The 14890-nt window shown below is 46.9% G+C and overlaps 1 long non-coding RNA gene across 1 annotated transcript; it reads right to left on the minus strand.

Moving 5' to 3' along the window:
* Positions 1–1417: 1417 nt before the first annotated feature.
* On the minus strand, positions 1418–3049 carry LOC125555666. The gene is made up of 2 exons (XR_007304806.1): positions 2648–3049; positions 1418–1602 (listed from the first exon to the last, which is right to left on the minus strand). It is a non-coding gene; the product is annotated as an uncharacterized LOC125555666 (long non-coding RNA).
* Positions 3050–14890: the final 11841 nt, after the last annotated feature.

Raw genomic sequence — 14890 nt, forward strand, 5'->3', positions numbered from 1 at the left:
ACTCTGATACACATCAGTACTCAATCAAAAACACGCACACAAAGAAAATAGAGTATTTGAAGGAGTCTCACAATATGCCAACCCATAGTCCAATAGGCCAAATTTGACCATTCTCTATTGATTGATGGGTAATTCCAGTTCTTATGGACAAGAAAACTCAGTCTTCTCACAAAGAAAATCGAGTAATTGAAGTGGTCTCTCAATACGCAAATTCATACTCTCCGATAGAGTAATTGAAGTAGTCTCACAATATGCAAGCTCAAAGTCTTCAATAGGCCAAATTTGACTAATTTTTATTCATTGATGGGTATCTATAGTTCTTTTTGACCAGAAAACTCTCTTGTGCTCCGTTTGGATGTAGACATTCAAGGCCTTGGAAAGAATTGGCTTCAATATCAAATCACCAGACATTGATATTGAGATACATCCTGAATTTTGCTGTTTGGATGTTTATGCATTTGCCGCATGGAATTCATGGATATTGACCAATGCTAATTCTTGTTTGGATGGTGGGCATTACATAGCAGCGCCGGGAGGCCATGGGAGTCGCGGTCGCACACAAACCTGTTATGAGCCTTTCGGCCGCGCATCCTTGTTGCCGCCAGGAGTGCCGAAGCACGACGGGCAGACAATGTGTGTCCTCTGCTCGCGTCCGTCCAGGCAAGCGATGAGGCCAACAACGGCGACGTGTGGGAGGATGGATGGAATGCTCGAGGTTGCCTCCGGGCGACAACCATTGCTGGCGTCCGTCCGAGCAAGGGATGAGGCCCATGACGGCGACCACGGACCAGTGTGACACTGCCGAGCACCGTCCTCACCGCAGTACATAGCTGTTGAGCTGTCGAGCCCCACCTCTTCTGGATCTATCTGGCGAGCAGCAGGACACCGCCAATCTCCACGGCCAGGAACCCGCAAGGTAGAGAGTGAAGGGGAAGAGGGAGACGGGCAGACGGCGGTGGGATCCGTGCTCGCTTGTGCCACCATGGACCTCGAGTTGCTTCGCTTCTCATCTCCTCACCACGTGCCGCTGTTCTTCTTTCTTTCCCTAGAGCGGGACGAAGGGTTGAGCAGGGGTAGAACGCTACCAAATTTTGGGGAAAACCGAGAGCGGGACAAAGGGGCTGCATGCTTGTTGCCACGGACAGGCCAATATTCCGCTTTGATCCCCAGCCTGAATACCATGACCTGCCAACAACAACATTTGGGTATCCCAATGCCAATGTCTAATGGTGGGCCTCATCATCAACCTCCAAACGGTGTGTTATCAAAAGATACTTGTATTATGGTGAGCTTGTAATTAGCTTCACAAGAAGCACCTTCTGGATTCTATTGTTGATAGGTTTGATAAAAAAATTCAACAAGAGAACTTGACCATCGCAGAATATCACATGAGCATGCACATAGCAGACAGGTAATATGTGAGCACGGCAGGTAATATGTGAAGTAATATGTTCATAGGAGTTCAAAATAGGCAAGACATAATATGTTCAAAGGAGTACATTATATCAGTAGAACAGATGAATCTCCTGACATTGTGCTTTATTTCGCCATGATACAACACTTGCTGTTTTGTTCTTCCCCTGCCCTTGATGCCTGCCTTTGCTGCAATGCATAGTAATTAGTTTATGTATATGATCAAATTATCTAGGAGAAAATTTATAGTATGCAATGATTTAAGGTGCATTCTGACCGTCTTTTTTACTTGGCAGGTTTTCTTTTCTGTGATATAAGAGACTGTATTGTCACTACTTATTATTCTTTGATAATTGGTTGGGCTACTACTACACTGAAGGTATAAAACAGGAAGCATCACCACAGCTAGCATAGGATACGAGTAAAATCCTGATTGCACAGGAGAGTTGGTCTATATACTCCCTCCTTTCCGGTTTATTAGGCCTCCAAAGCTCAATAGCTTTGCATATTTGTTAGGCCTAAGAGTTTTGCATATTTGTGCCTGTACCAGATTGCCAGGAAAAGCTAAAACGAGTACTTTTTTTTTGCTGTAACTGAAAATCTTAGCACATATCAACAGGCATTGGAAATTTGCTTACGCAATCTTAGCACACATGAGCAGACTTATATGAGCATTAACATTTTGTATAATACTAAATTGCCTGTTCTGCTGTGAGAAAATGTCCATACTTGCAGTTCACAAGTACAGTACTACTCCCGCCGTTGCCAATTAGTTGACTCAGATTTGTTAGATACGAATATATCTAGACATATTTTAGTGTTAGATACATCCGTATCTAGATAAATCCAAGTCAACTAATTTGGAACGGAGGGAGTACTTACTTAATTTGCTAGTAAAATCTCTCTAATCCAGCACAACAAATACAGTACTACCTACTTAATTCGCTAGTAAAATCCCTCTAATTCAGCACGACTACTTTATTCCCACCCAATTTTGCAGTTAACAAATACAGCACTACTTAATTCGCTAGTAAAAGCCCTTTAATTTCTAACAACTTGGCGCAGTCAGCGCTCCCGTCCATATCTGCCATTGGATTACTATAAATCTTGCTCTAATAATTGCGTCAGAACCCCGTCCAAAATCGTCCAAATCACCAGTCAATCTGCCCTAATTTCGGGATCTGCAGTCAATCTGAGCTAATTTTGGAAGGGTGAACGGAACCGGATTCTGTACCTGAGTTGTTTAATCGCGGCCCCTACGCGCGGCCTTCAGCTCCAACTCCCGCGCCCTCTGGGCCGCCAGCTCACGAGCCTTCGCCGCCTGGGCCGCCTTCTTCGCTTCCTCGCATTTCCTGGTATGCTCCGTGCCCGCGGCCAACCCCTCGATTTCCTCTCCGCACGCACAGGTGTACCGAAGAGCGGACGGAAAAATATTATATAAGATCAGGTCTCACCGTTAGCAGGTGAGACCCGTCCTGATGAATGACACGTGACATTCACAAATCACAAAGCATTTAATTTTTTTTCCTTGATTTTAAGTGGGGGGTGAGGGATGCTTTGTGATTTATGAATGCCACGTATCATTTATCAGGATGGGTCTTGCGTGAGACCTGGTCTCATAGAATTCTTTTCCACAGCGGACTGGGACTTCTTGCCTCCCTTACCGGCCATCCCGCTTGCCCTTGGTGGTGGTGGTGGCGGCGGCGGCTGGGATGGGAAGGGGTGGATTTGGAGGAGGTGGTGATGGCGGAGGCTGGAAAGGTTGGCTGGTCGTAATAGGTTTGCTGTAGGTTAGAGTGTATTTTAAGTGTGCAAGTCTATTTTCTTGAAAAGAATTATCTTAAGGGAAATACTTATAGTCATCTGGCTGGTCGGATGCAAAATGTCTGCGGCATTGTCATCGCGCCACGTGCCCCGTGCCCTTGAGACATGATGGCGCGTGTGCGCAACAACCCTACCCCAACGGCTGACTGGGGAATACCTATGGGGTAGGCCCATCACTATTGGGGAAAACCTTACAGGTGGCCTCTACTGAGTGGCGGGCGCTGTCAGGAGGGCTCGTTTGAGGACCCGCCACTATTATACGCTCGCTAATTCTTCATGGGCGAGAAGCAACACTGACGGGCATATAGATGTGCCCGCCAGCGGTTCCTCACCAAGCAGTGGCGGGTGCTTCCAAGCGACCGCGACAGCTATATCTGGGTACTCGTGCCTGATGGTTTCAAAATTTATCAAAGTCTGCAGTGATGGGTACTATCGGGCACCCGCCGCAGCTATCTGCCACCTACCACGCATATATAGCTGTTGAAGGCGCTATATGTCGCTCGTCACTCTATACGTGACCTTTTCCACCTCGCAGACAGTCTGATCTTATCCATCCAGACACATATCTTTCTCCCCCGTCTCTCTCTCGCCAGCGTCGTGGCGTCGTCCATCGCCACCGATGAGGGCGAGGTTGCAGTCCGCCGCCTCGAACGGTGTTGCAGACCCAATCTTCCCCATCACCGCCTTGAAGTTTGTCGGTCTCGTGATGCAACGCTACCTCCAACTATTTTCCGGTGACCGTTGCCCGCGCCTTCCTCCGCATCCAATGTCGCCCGCGTCTCCGCCCAACTCGTCGTTCGCCTCCGCCGTCGTCCTCGGCCTCGTCCTGGCCATCGTCCGAATCCACCCCGGTAAGCACACCCCCTTCTCTGTGTTAATGGAGATTTTAGTTCTCATTATTGTACTTGTACATTAGCAACATTTTGTTAGTGTAGTTAAAATTTGTTATATGATGTACTCCCTTCGTCCCATAATATAAGAGCGTTTTTGACACTAGTGTAGTGTGAAAAATGCTCTTATATTATGAGATGGAGGGAGTACCATTGAATCTTTGGAAGTAGACTTCTTAAATTTGATTGCTTGTGCCAGAGGACTATGTACTACATATGGATCAATATATGGTACAATATTTTTTTCATGATGCAAGTATTCGTAACGAGTGCCAATGTTGTCGCGAAACGTTCACTTAATTTCGGGTACTTGATATATCCAATTTTTATCAAAGTTCATGCTGATTTTTTCGTAGATTTGTTACTTCTTATGGACGAGCTACTTAATTGTACTTTTCATCGGGTGGACAATACTCACTCTTAATCCAGAAACTGAGATGATAGTTGTTTTGAGAAAAGGACACCGACTGTTGCAGGATGAAGAACGACCATCACCCACAGTTGCAAATACAGTGAGTGAGTGTACACCATATATACAACCACTTGTACTAATGGAAAAAGTGCTAGACACAACTTTCGTTAGTGACGCGCCGGTTTTCATCAACGCCAACACTATTTTTTTTTCAAATAGTAGTGGCGCCAGGCTATTTCGTACGCCATAGCTATTGTATTTTAAAAACCATCAAACAGAGAAATCTTAATCGTCAGAACAACGCTGAACCTAACTTGTACAAGAGTTGGTAAGAAAGTGCAAACGTTGAGCAAGAAATCACCATAGGGCATAGGAATTTTAGAGAACGCCACCTGTATGTGGGTCCCAATGTTCTGACCTGGCCTAACTTACTGCTGGCGTAGCCAAAGTGCCCTACGCCAGCACTAACCGTAATAGCTATGGCGTCTCCGAGTAAGTTACACCAGCAGTATATTTTGAGGCGAGCATAACACCGGCGTGAGCATTACCCGAACGCCAGGGATATATATATATATATAGAATTGTAATGGCGTTCCTTATTTCTCGCACGACAGTAATTACGTCGCAACACTAATCACATGTGACCTAGCATCCATTTAGATATTTTTATCCTTCTTCCTCTTTCTTTCCTCTTCCTCCCCTCTCTCTTCCCTTATTCTTGAGAAAAAAGCCAAATTCTTTCTCATGATTTCTTAAGTAGGTATTTAATTAGATCTAGCTAGCATGTTGCTAGCCTTCACACTCTCTCACTCACTATGCTAGTTCTCTTCTCCACCCACTCAAACACACATGCTTGCATTAAAATTTCCACCACACTCCATTAATGGCGCTCCAACTTAGGTACAGTCGGCCGACCCCCTCTCCCACACCTTTGATGAGGTAAAATAGACTGAACTTCTCGTTAATTTGGATGGATATGTGATGGATGTGTGTGTCATTAGTTGCTAGCTATAGAAATTGCATTGCTCGTGAATTATTATCTTGTGCGGAGTTTCATTTTGCAAGCAATGTCTAGAGAGTTGCCAATGTTTTGGCGAAACGTTGATTCATTTCTGTTTTGTCAAATTTCTAGCACTGAATATGTCCCTTTTTTAGTAAAGGTCACGCCAATTATTTATGCCTTCATTGGTAATATATTTAATTATTTTTGTACTTTTACCTTTGCAGCGCTATTGCCTATCGAAAGATTCAATATGGATCGAAGTGTGAAGGGCTTTCTCAATTTCACGGTGGCAAATATGATACAAAAGGGTGAAGTGCACATATTATGTCCATGTTTGACATGCGAAAATGGAGTTTTGCACAACCCGTTCAAAGGCAGCGTGCTGGCGCACGTGCTTCGTCGCAGTTTCGTTGCAGGTGATACACGGTGGCCAAAGCATGGTGAGGAGGATGTTAGTGATGATGGAGGAAACAATGACGCAGAAAACTCTGGCGATGAACAAGCAGAGCCACCAGAAGGAGGAAACAATGAACATGCGCATGGAGGAGGAAATGATGAAATGCCACCCGAACATGAAGAGGATCATGAGACTGTCACGCAGGATATGTCGTTGGCTACAATGCTACAAGATCCTCATGTCAAAGATCTGCTTCGGAAGAAGACAACAAGCGAGAGAGATGCTATTAAAGAGGCTGTAAAGTTGGCGCAATTCGAAATAGACACGAAAACTCCACTGTATGAAGGTTGCAATCCCAGAAATAGCACTTGCACATCACACTCAAACTTCTGGACATCAAGGCAAGATTCAAGAGCACATATGCAAGTCTGGATGCTACATTGGAATATTTACACAAAGTTTTGCCCAAGGGGAATTTTTTGCCTCGCAGTGTCGATGAGGCAAAGAAGATTCTGTGTCCGATTGATTTGCCACATGTAAGATATCACGCATGCATAAATGATTGCATCTTATATCTAAATGAGTATGAGAACAAAATAGAGTGTCCAACTTGCAACCAACCCCGATACAAGCCTGGAAAGAAGGAACCTCGGAAGGTTGTATGGTACCTTCTGTTGATTCCTCGCTTGCATTGTTATTTCGCTGACCCAAAGGAGGCAAAGAACATGACTTGGCACAACACTAGAAAGTCTAAAAGTGATGGCATTCTGAGACATATTGTAGATGGTTGTCAGTGGAAATTACTAGACAATTTCGAACCGGAATTCACAGCAGAACCAAGAAACCCCAGGTTGGGTGTCAGTAGTGATGGACTAAATCCATTTGGCAACTAGAGTAGCACACATAGTACATGGCCCGTATTTGTATGGATTTACAACCTCCCACCCTGGCTCTGCATGAAACAAAAGTACATACACATGGTTGTGCTAATTTAAGGGCCAGTCCAACCTAGCAATGATATCAACAAATATATTGAGCTATTGAAGGAGGAGTTAGAAATATTATGGAAGCCCGAAGGGGTGAAAACCTGGGATGCTAGCACAGGAAATTATTTTCACATGAGAGCAGCATTGCTCACGACCGTTCATGACTATCTGGGTTATAGATATATCTTCGGATAGGCGTGCCATGGACAGTGCGATTGTGTTAAATGTATGGATGACACATCTTTTCGGCAGCTATCAAAAAAGGTCAGTAGGAAAACCATGTTCATGGGCCATAGAAGGTGGCTTGACAAAGAGGGCGAGTGGAGAACTCATGGAGATCTTTTCGACAACACTGATGAGACCCGAGGGCTACCGTGTAAGGGGTCTGGAGCAGCAATCATGGAAATGTTAATGAATTGGGAAGATTGCCCTAAGCCAGGAAAGAAAAGAAAGAAGTCCCCTGAGAAAATCTGCTAAAAGTATGGAAAAGGAAGTCTGCTTTCTGGGGCTTGCAGTATTGGGAACTACTAAGTATGCCTCATTCTCTTGATATGATGCATATCACAAAAAATGTGTGCGAGAGTTTGCTTGGCACACTGTTTGACATGCCAGAAAAGAGTAAAGATGGTCTGAGGGCGAGACAAGACTTGAAAGATATCAGTATTAGGGAAGAGCTTCAACCCTCATCCATTAAAACCAAGGACATGATTAAGGAAAAAAAAGTCAAAGCCAACGAGTCAGCCAAGGGCAAAACTTTGTCCAAAACCAAAGATGATTATTGCCCCCAGCTTGCTTCACTCCCGAGGAGGATGCGCTTTCTCAAGTTTTCAAATGCCTCGACGACATGAAAGTTGCTTCCGGCTACTCGGGACTCATACGCAGGTATCTTGACTCGAAAAAGCAAAGGTTTAGCAACATGAAGTCACATGATTGTCATGTGATGATGACACAATTATTTCCGATAGCTGTCAGAGGGATAATGGACGATCACGTCCGCAACACACTTATTGATTTCTGCAACTTTTTGACGCTATGTCCCGAAAGTCGATCAGTGTGCGGCATCTGACACGATTACAAGAGGAGATCATTTCAAAACTTTGTGAGCTTGAGATATATTTCCCACCGTCATTCTTTGATATCATGGTCCATCTACTAGTTCATATTATTGCGGAGGTTAAAGACCTTGGACCGACATTCTTGCATACCATGTCCCCGTTTGAATGGATGAATGGAACTGTGAAGGGATACGTTCGTAACAAAGCCCGTCCGGATGGAAGCATCGTCCAGACCTATCTAATCGAGGAGTGTATATCATTCTGCAAGAATGTCATAAATGATGATCAATCGCTTGGTTTGCCCTTGAAGAAACATGTTGATAGGCTTGAAGGAGTGGGTCACTCACACCTGAAGCGCGATTTAAATGTGGATCTACAAAACCGCCGAGCCAACTTCGACAGAGCGCACACAATAGTGTTACAACATGCAGATATAATCAGTCCTTGGCAGCAAACTCACAAGGACACCTTAAGGAGAGAGCATGAAATGGCAGGGAGGCAAAGGACCGAGGCCCAAATCATTAGAGAGCACACCTCCAAATTTGTGCCTTGGTTCAACGAGTGAATTCGAGACAAACCACTACCGACCGGTATGGCCAATGCAAATCTCATCTATGCATTAGCAGTAGGCCCCGCTTGCACTGTCGTCACATACCAATTATATGACATAAATGGATACACATTCTATACTGAGCCGAAGGACAAAAAGTGTGATTACCAGAACTTAGGTGTGACGATGCTGCACTTGACCAAAAATGAGAGTAAAGGATACTACGATAGGATCGAAGAGATATGGGAACTTGAGTACGACGAAGATTACACGATGCCACTGTTCCGGGTCAGATGGGCGATGAACGTCGAGCATGAACATTCTTTCATTACCATGTCTCTGCCTGAAGCACAACCTGCTGGTACAAAGGGGGTGAAAGGAATCACCGGCAAATATGAGCCTTGGGTATTCGCTAAGGACGTGTCATGATGCTTCTTACTTAACTGACCCTTCAAAGCCTAGTTGTGTTGTCGTCCGGAGAGGCAAAATGAGCATCGTCGGGATGGACGGAGTCGCCAACGAGGATGACTATGCTCAATTTGGCGTGGACCCAATAGAAGAGGAGATGTATGAAGACCAAGCGGATTACACCACCAGAAGGAGCAGAACTACCTTGCGTGCAACAGGAAGTCCCTTCCCGAGAAAGAGTCATAGCATGGGCCGAAAGTACTCAAGCAAGATTAAGAAGACCCAAACCGTCATTGAGAGGGTTGTCAAACGACGCCGTACTGCATGATTTGTGTACTTCATTTCTGTGTGTCGTACCTCCTAAATCGTGTGTACCTCGAATATTATTAATTAACCGTAACATATTTATGTACTCTGAACCACGAGAAGAATATGTATCATTGTAAATATCTGTATTATGCATGTCATCTCTCAAAACGCCATCTACGAACATGTAGTGGACTCTAATTCAAAAACCTACTGCTGGCATTGGCCACGTCACCCGCCCTAGCACTAATAATGAATCAATGCTTAACATTGTTAGTCAAAGAAACTCATTTTCAGTATCTCCCCCATCTCGCGCCGCCACCCTCGCCCCCGCCCTGCCCTTCGCCGTGCCACTGGCCGGCATTCTCCCCCACCCCGCCTTGCCCCTCGTCGTGCCACCGGCCGCCGTTCCCCCGCCCCGCCTTGCCCTCCGCCATCGACCCCGCCCTGCCCGCCGCCCTCGCCCCCGCCATGCCCTCCGCCGTCGCCAATGCCGTGCCAATGCCCTTCCCCCGCCCCGCCGTGCCACCGCCGTTTCGCTACACAACTCATCGTGTGCGGATTCCTCCATCGTTGTCCCTCTCGATCCGGATGGTATAAGACCTCCATCTACCAATTTATTTTCATGTAGATTTTTTCTAGCAGTGTTCATATTTATTGTGTTGAAATGCATTACATGTGTACAAATGTGTACTTGTGAATTGATGAAATGCATTACATGTGTACAAATGTGTTCATTGTGCATCATGTATATGTGATAATTGTGAATTGATTGACTTTTTCGGCGTGAATTGCATTGTGTTGCTCGCGAAGTGTCTTGTGCTATGTTTCATTTTTGCAGGGAATGTCTATAGAGTTGCTAATGTTTTGGCGAAACATAGATTTAGTTCCGTTTCGTCAAACTGCTGGCACCCAATATGTCCATTTTTTAGCAAAGGTCATGCCGAACTTTTATGCTGATTTTAATTATACGAATGCAACACAAAATGGAAGAGTGCCCCTACTGTTGCGACACTAGGGGTATGTGTGACGATCCTCACCTTGACAATAATGAAGGCTTCTCCCTCGCGCTTCAAAGTGACTACAAATATTATACGGTGATAATCACTTTTAATATTTGTTGGCACATATTCGTTCTTAGGCATGTATTATATATGGTTTCTGCTTCAAAGTGTAATTTTTGGTTTTCTTACATCTTGACTAGTGTATCCCTTGCCATGCAAGACCTTTTGTCCAAGACAAGTTTTTCCTCCGCGGCAGGGAAGAGGTGACTAAGATGAGTACTTACCTCAAGATGAAAGATGGTTTCAATTTCAAATCTAAGATCTATAATGAGGTCGATCACACATATTTTGGTTGTGCTAATTGGAGAGGATTGGCCAAATCTTATGGATTTCAGCCTGGTATGGTAATAACATTTCATATCAGCACCTATTATCAAAATGATGAGGACATTTGGGTCGATTTAGACTTGATTCCAGTTCTTCCTCCGGGTAAGTTTCTAAACAAACTTGTTGTAACCTTTAGATTCCAGTTCACCCATAACTTATCTTTTTTGTATAAAATTTACAGCTTATTTTCTATCTCCAAGAAACATACGGGACTTAGTAGACGAAACCTATTACATTGCTTGCACTATGCTTACTTGGCAGGAAAAGAGTTACCTCATGTCCTTTCTTGCTGATATTGAGACGCTTAAGAGCACTGACGGAGTTGGTCCAAATGATGCATCGTACCTGCCACTAGTGCACACACTGAACAAGAACAACATTTTTAGAAAATGCATGCTAAGATCTTGATCGCTACTATATATATACTATGTCTTCTTCAATCGAATTGTTTTATTGATTATTTAGAGGATGGCATGTTTTGTTCACCTGTTCGATTTTTGTACCTGTAATGCTTGAATGTGTTGGTTGCGCCCTCTATTTTGAAATCAAGCAATTGCACTAATCTTTTGTGTGTGCGATCGAGCTGCGACTTAATGTGTGAAGCATGATTGGTTCCTCGTATGTTTCATCATCTGTTGCATTTTAATTTTTGCAGTTCTTTTGTTTTTTTAAGCGTATTGCATGCTTGAGGATAGCGGATTACACCTGTGGAACTGCACTGTAGTTTACAAGATATCTTTCTTAGATTTGCATCTTTGAAACTGCATTGTGGTGTGTAGTGAACTGCAAATTATTGATCTGCGTACTGCATTAATGTTTATAAGAGAACTGGATATATGTGAAGTTTTTTAGCTTTGTTTGTTTCGGATGGTTATTGCAAAGTTTTCCAATGTTTGCACTGCATTGATAATCACTAAGTGAGCTGCAATACTTAATGTAGTGCAGTGCACTATATATGATGTATAAACTGAATTTTCTATGGCAACTAGCATGGTGGTAAAATTTTGTAGATGAGCTCAGATGCACTAAAAAAGGTCCGTTCTGACAGTCTGAAGAACATTTAGTTGTAGCGTCTGGTAGACATAATTTAAAGATCATACATCATAAGCAAACATTGCATAGATGCCACATGCGGCTTTGCTTGAACTTAGACGACCTACGATGCAACTATTCTAAACAACAGAGATCCTTTTTCCCTATAGAACATCACTATTACCACTTCTCCGGCCTCGAATCCGTTCTCGGAGACAAACTTCTTCCAGCCAGCAGTTATGTTAATGCAGCCATCATAGTGAATGTGGTAGTCAGCTTGCATATAATCATAGCCATTCTTGTGCACTGTCTCCAGAATTAGCTTCCCTGAACATGCAACAACAAACCTTATTGTGGATGGAACTTTCTGCAATTTGGCATACATTTTGAACGAAAAGGTAAACACCTGACAATATTGCTGTATCTTAACATAATCTGTATACATGAACTGAAATATGCATGGATATATTACTACTAGTAAGAAAAACTGTCGGTGTACAAAAAGAGGGGTACACTTTTTGTACCCCTATAACTGTGCACGGGCAGTCTGGGCCCCGGGCACCACCACACCAAGCGAGGCAAGGGAGGTGAGCCAGGGTAAGACCGAAGCTCAAGAGAACTAGAACAACGCCAAGGCCAAGACCACGAAGAGCAAAGGGGACGAAGCGGACTCCCCCGGCAAGATCCTTGCCGGGAGACAATTCTAGCAGCCCCGGCAAGACCCTTGCCGCGGCAACTCGTCTCGCGCCTACAGAGCAAATCACCCTTGAGTCCACTGCCCCCAAAGGGCAAGGATTCGGGAGACATCCCTATGGTGACATGCAGATCTTTGTGAAGACATTCAAGATCAGATACGCACTAAGGAGACGACAACCCTTGGCGGGATCCCAGCCGAGGAAGACCACAAGGCCCCCGGCAAGCGCCTTGCCGGGGATGACAGCAGGCGCCCCGGCAAGACCCTTGCCGGGGGCCTGGCAAGGCACTTACCGAGGACACCCGTAGGGCCACCATCATGGCCCACGCCGACTAAACCTCCACCACCGCATGCATGCAACTGCCGACCCAACCAGCTGGGCAGGCACCTGCGTAGCGGCATGCAAATCTTTGTGAAGACCCACCACTGCGCCACCTCAGCTGCCTGCATACCTGCGTGGCATCGCAGGCGTCGCTGGCCAGGGTGCGTGTCGACACAAGAAGGAGCGGCGACGGACGAGACAGGTTTCTCCCCCGTCCCTGATAAAGCAAGGACACCTAAGCAAGACGCATTAAATGCGCCTTGTCATGTAATGCGAGGGATAACCTCACATCACTGTACCCTTCCCACCTCCTGTGTGCCACTATGGCAACCCCTTTTTCTATAAAAGGAGGCCCGAGGCGACCAGAGGAAGGATTCGGCTTTTTGGGAGCTCCTCACGCCCCATAGCTAGCTCAAGAACACAGATATACAATCCACCAAAGCAGGAGTAGGGTTTTACGCATCCTCGCGGCCCGAACCTGGATAAACGAACCGTGTGCTACCTGTTGGATCCGCTCTTCTCACGACCCCGCGCCCCGCTAACCACAGTAGGGATTCTTGTGATCCCATAGGTGTCGTTCCCACCGACATCTCTGGCGCGCCAGGTAGGGGGCGCAGTTGTGAGAATCGGCTTTAGCAGTTAGTTCGGCTCTTCTGCATCATCATGGCGCCCAAGAAGAAGACGACGGTGGCGGTTGGCCAGTCGGAAGCCGGACAGCCCGTCCCGACGCGGGCGAGCAGCGGACCAGTCACAGAAAGGACCCGGGGCGCTGCTCGCGAACACCAACACCATCCCAGCAGCCGGAGTTCGGGAGGCGGCGATGTTTGTGTGCCTGGTAACGGGCCACATGTCGCCAAATCCAAAGGCGGAGCCAAGCCCTTCGCGGGTGGAGCGGAGCCTTCCAGGGTCATCGCCGCCCCGCCCGAAGGCGACGCAAGGGCCTCCAAGACTCCCAGGCCGGCGCCAACAGCGCGCTCCACCCAGGCAGCGCGCGATGAACGGCATAATCACGCCGAAGATCCCGGGCGTCGCCACGGGAAGAGCTCCGAGCGCCACTCTCGGGACGTAGAAGACCTGCCCACTCGCCGAGGCGCTGGTGAAAATGGCATGCGACCGCGGGGTCGTGATAGAGCTCCTTCTGACATGGTTAGAAGTCGAAGCGCGTCACGATCCGTGCAGGTTTCACTGCCACCGACGCCAGCAGAGGCCCTGGCGCGCGCGCAGTTGCTCCTCGATTTTCCTCCCACTACGGGGAAACTCAACGAATGGAGAGCCACTATCCGAAGCCTTGTTGCGGTGGCCAACAAAGACGAACCAAGTCTGGTGGGCCCCCCGGGTCGACGCTCCCATGGAGTCCCGCGGACCAGTGGCGGAAAAGCCGGCGGCGTCGCGACCACGGTGCATTCACCTCTTCCCCATCCGGTACCGCGGACGCCGGCTCATCGCGACGTTGCGGGCGACGACATCTCCATAGCATCGTCTGACCCACGGACCCACTGTGACCAGCGCCAAGTTCTTTGGGAACGAGCCCATGAAGACGCTCGAACCACTATCGAGCGCCGACGCGGAGCGCGCCACCAGTCAGACAGGCGAGCAGGGCCTGCTGTGAACTACCCGGCCCCGGAGAGCCCTGGAGGCCTACCTTACGAGGTAGGTTGTCCGGCTTTTACCCATGAGCTGCGGCAGTTCCAGTGGCCCACTCACCGCACCTTCAAACCTGACGTTGGTGAAAAGTACAACGACAAGACTCACCCGTCTGAGTTCCTCAGCATCTACACCATCGCGATGCAAGCCGCCGGAGCCCGCGACGATAAGGTGCTTGCGAATTACTTTCCATTGGCTCTTAAACCCAACGCCATGTCGTGGTTGATGCACTTGCTGGTAGACTCTATTTCCTCCTGGTCGGATTTGTGCCATGAGTTTGTGGGCGCCTTTACTGGAGGTCACCAAGCCCATGGCCAAGCAAGCGACCTGCATGTCATTCCCAAGAAGGGAGGCGAGGGTCTGCGCAAGTATATACAGAGGTTCAGCCGGGTACAGTACAATATCCCTGATGTTCACCGTGCCGCCATCATCAGCGCGTTCCATCAGAACGTGCGTAACTGCAAGATGCACGAAGAACTGGCAATGAACAAGGTGAAAGATGTGGCAGAACTCTATGTTCTTGCTGACAGATGTGCCCGAGCTGAAGAGGGAAGGAAGTACCC

The sequence above is a fragment of the Triticum urartu genome, chromosome 5, assembly GCF_003073215.2.
Source record: "Triticum urartu cultivar G1812 chromosome 5, Tu2.1, whole genome shotgun sequence".
NCBI classification, from domain to species: domain Eukaryota; kingdom Viridiplantae; phylum Streptophyta; class Magnoliopsida; order Poales; family Poaceae; genus Triticum; species Triticum urartu.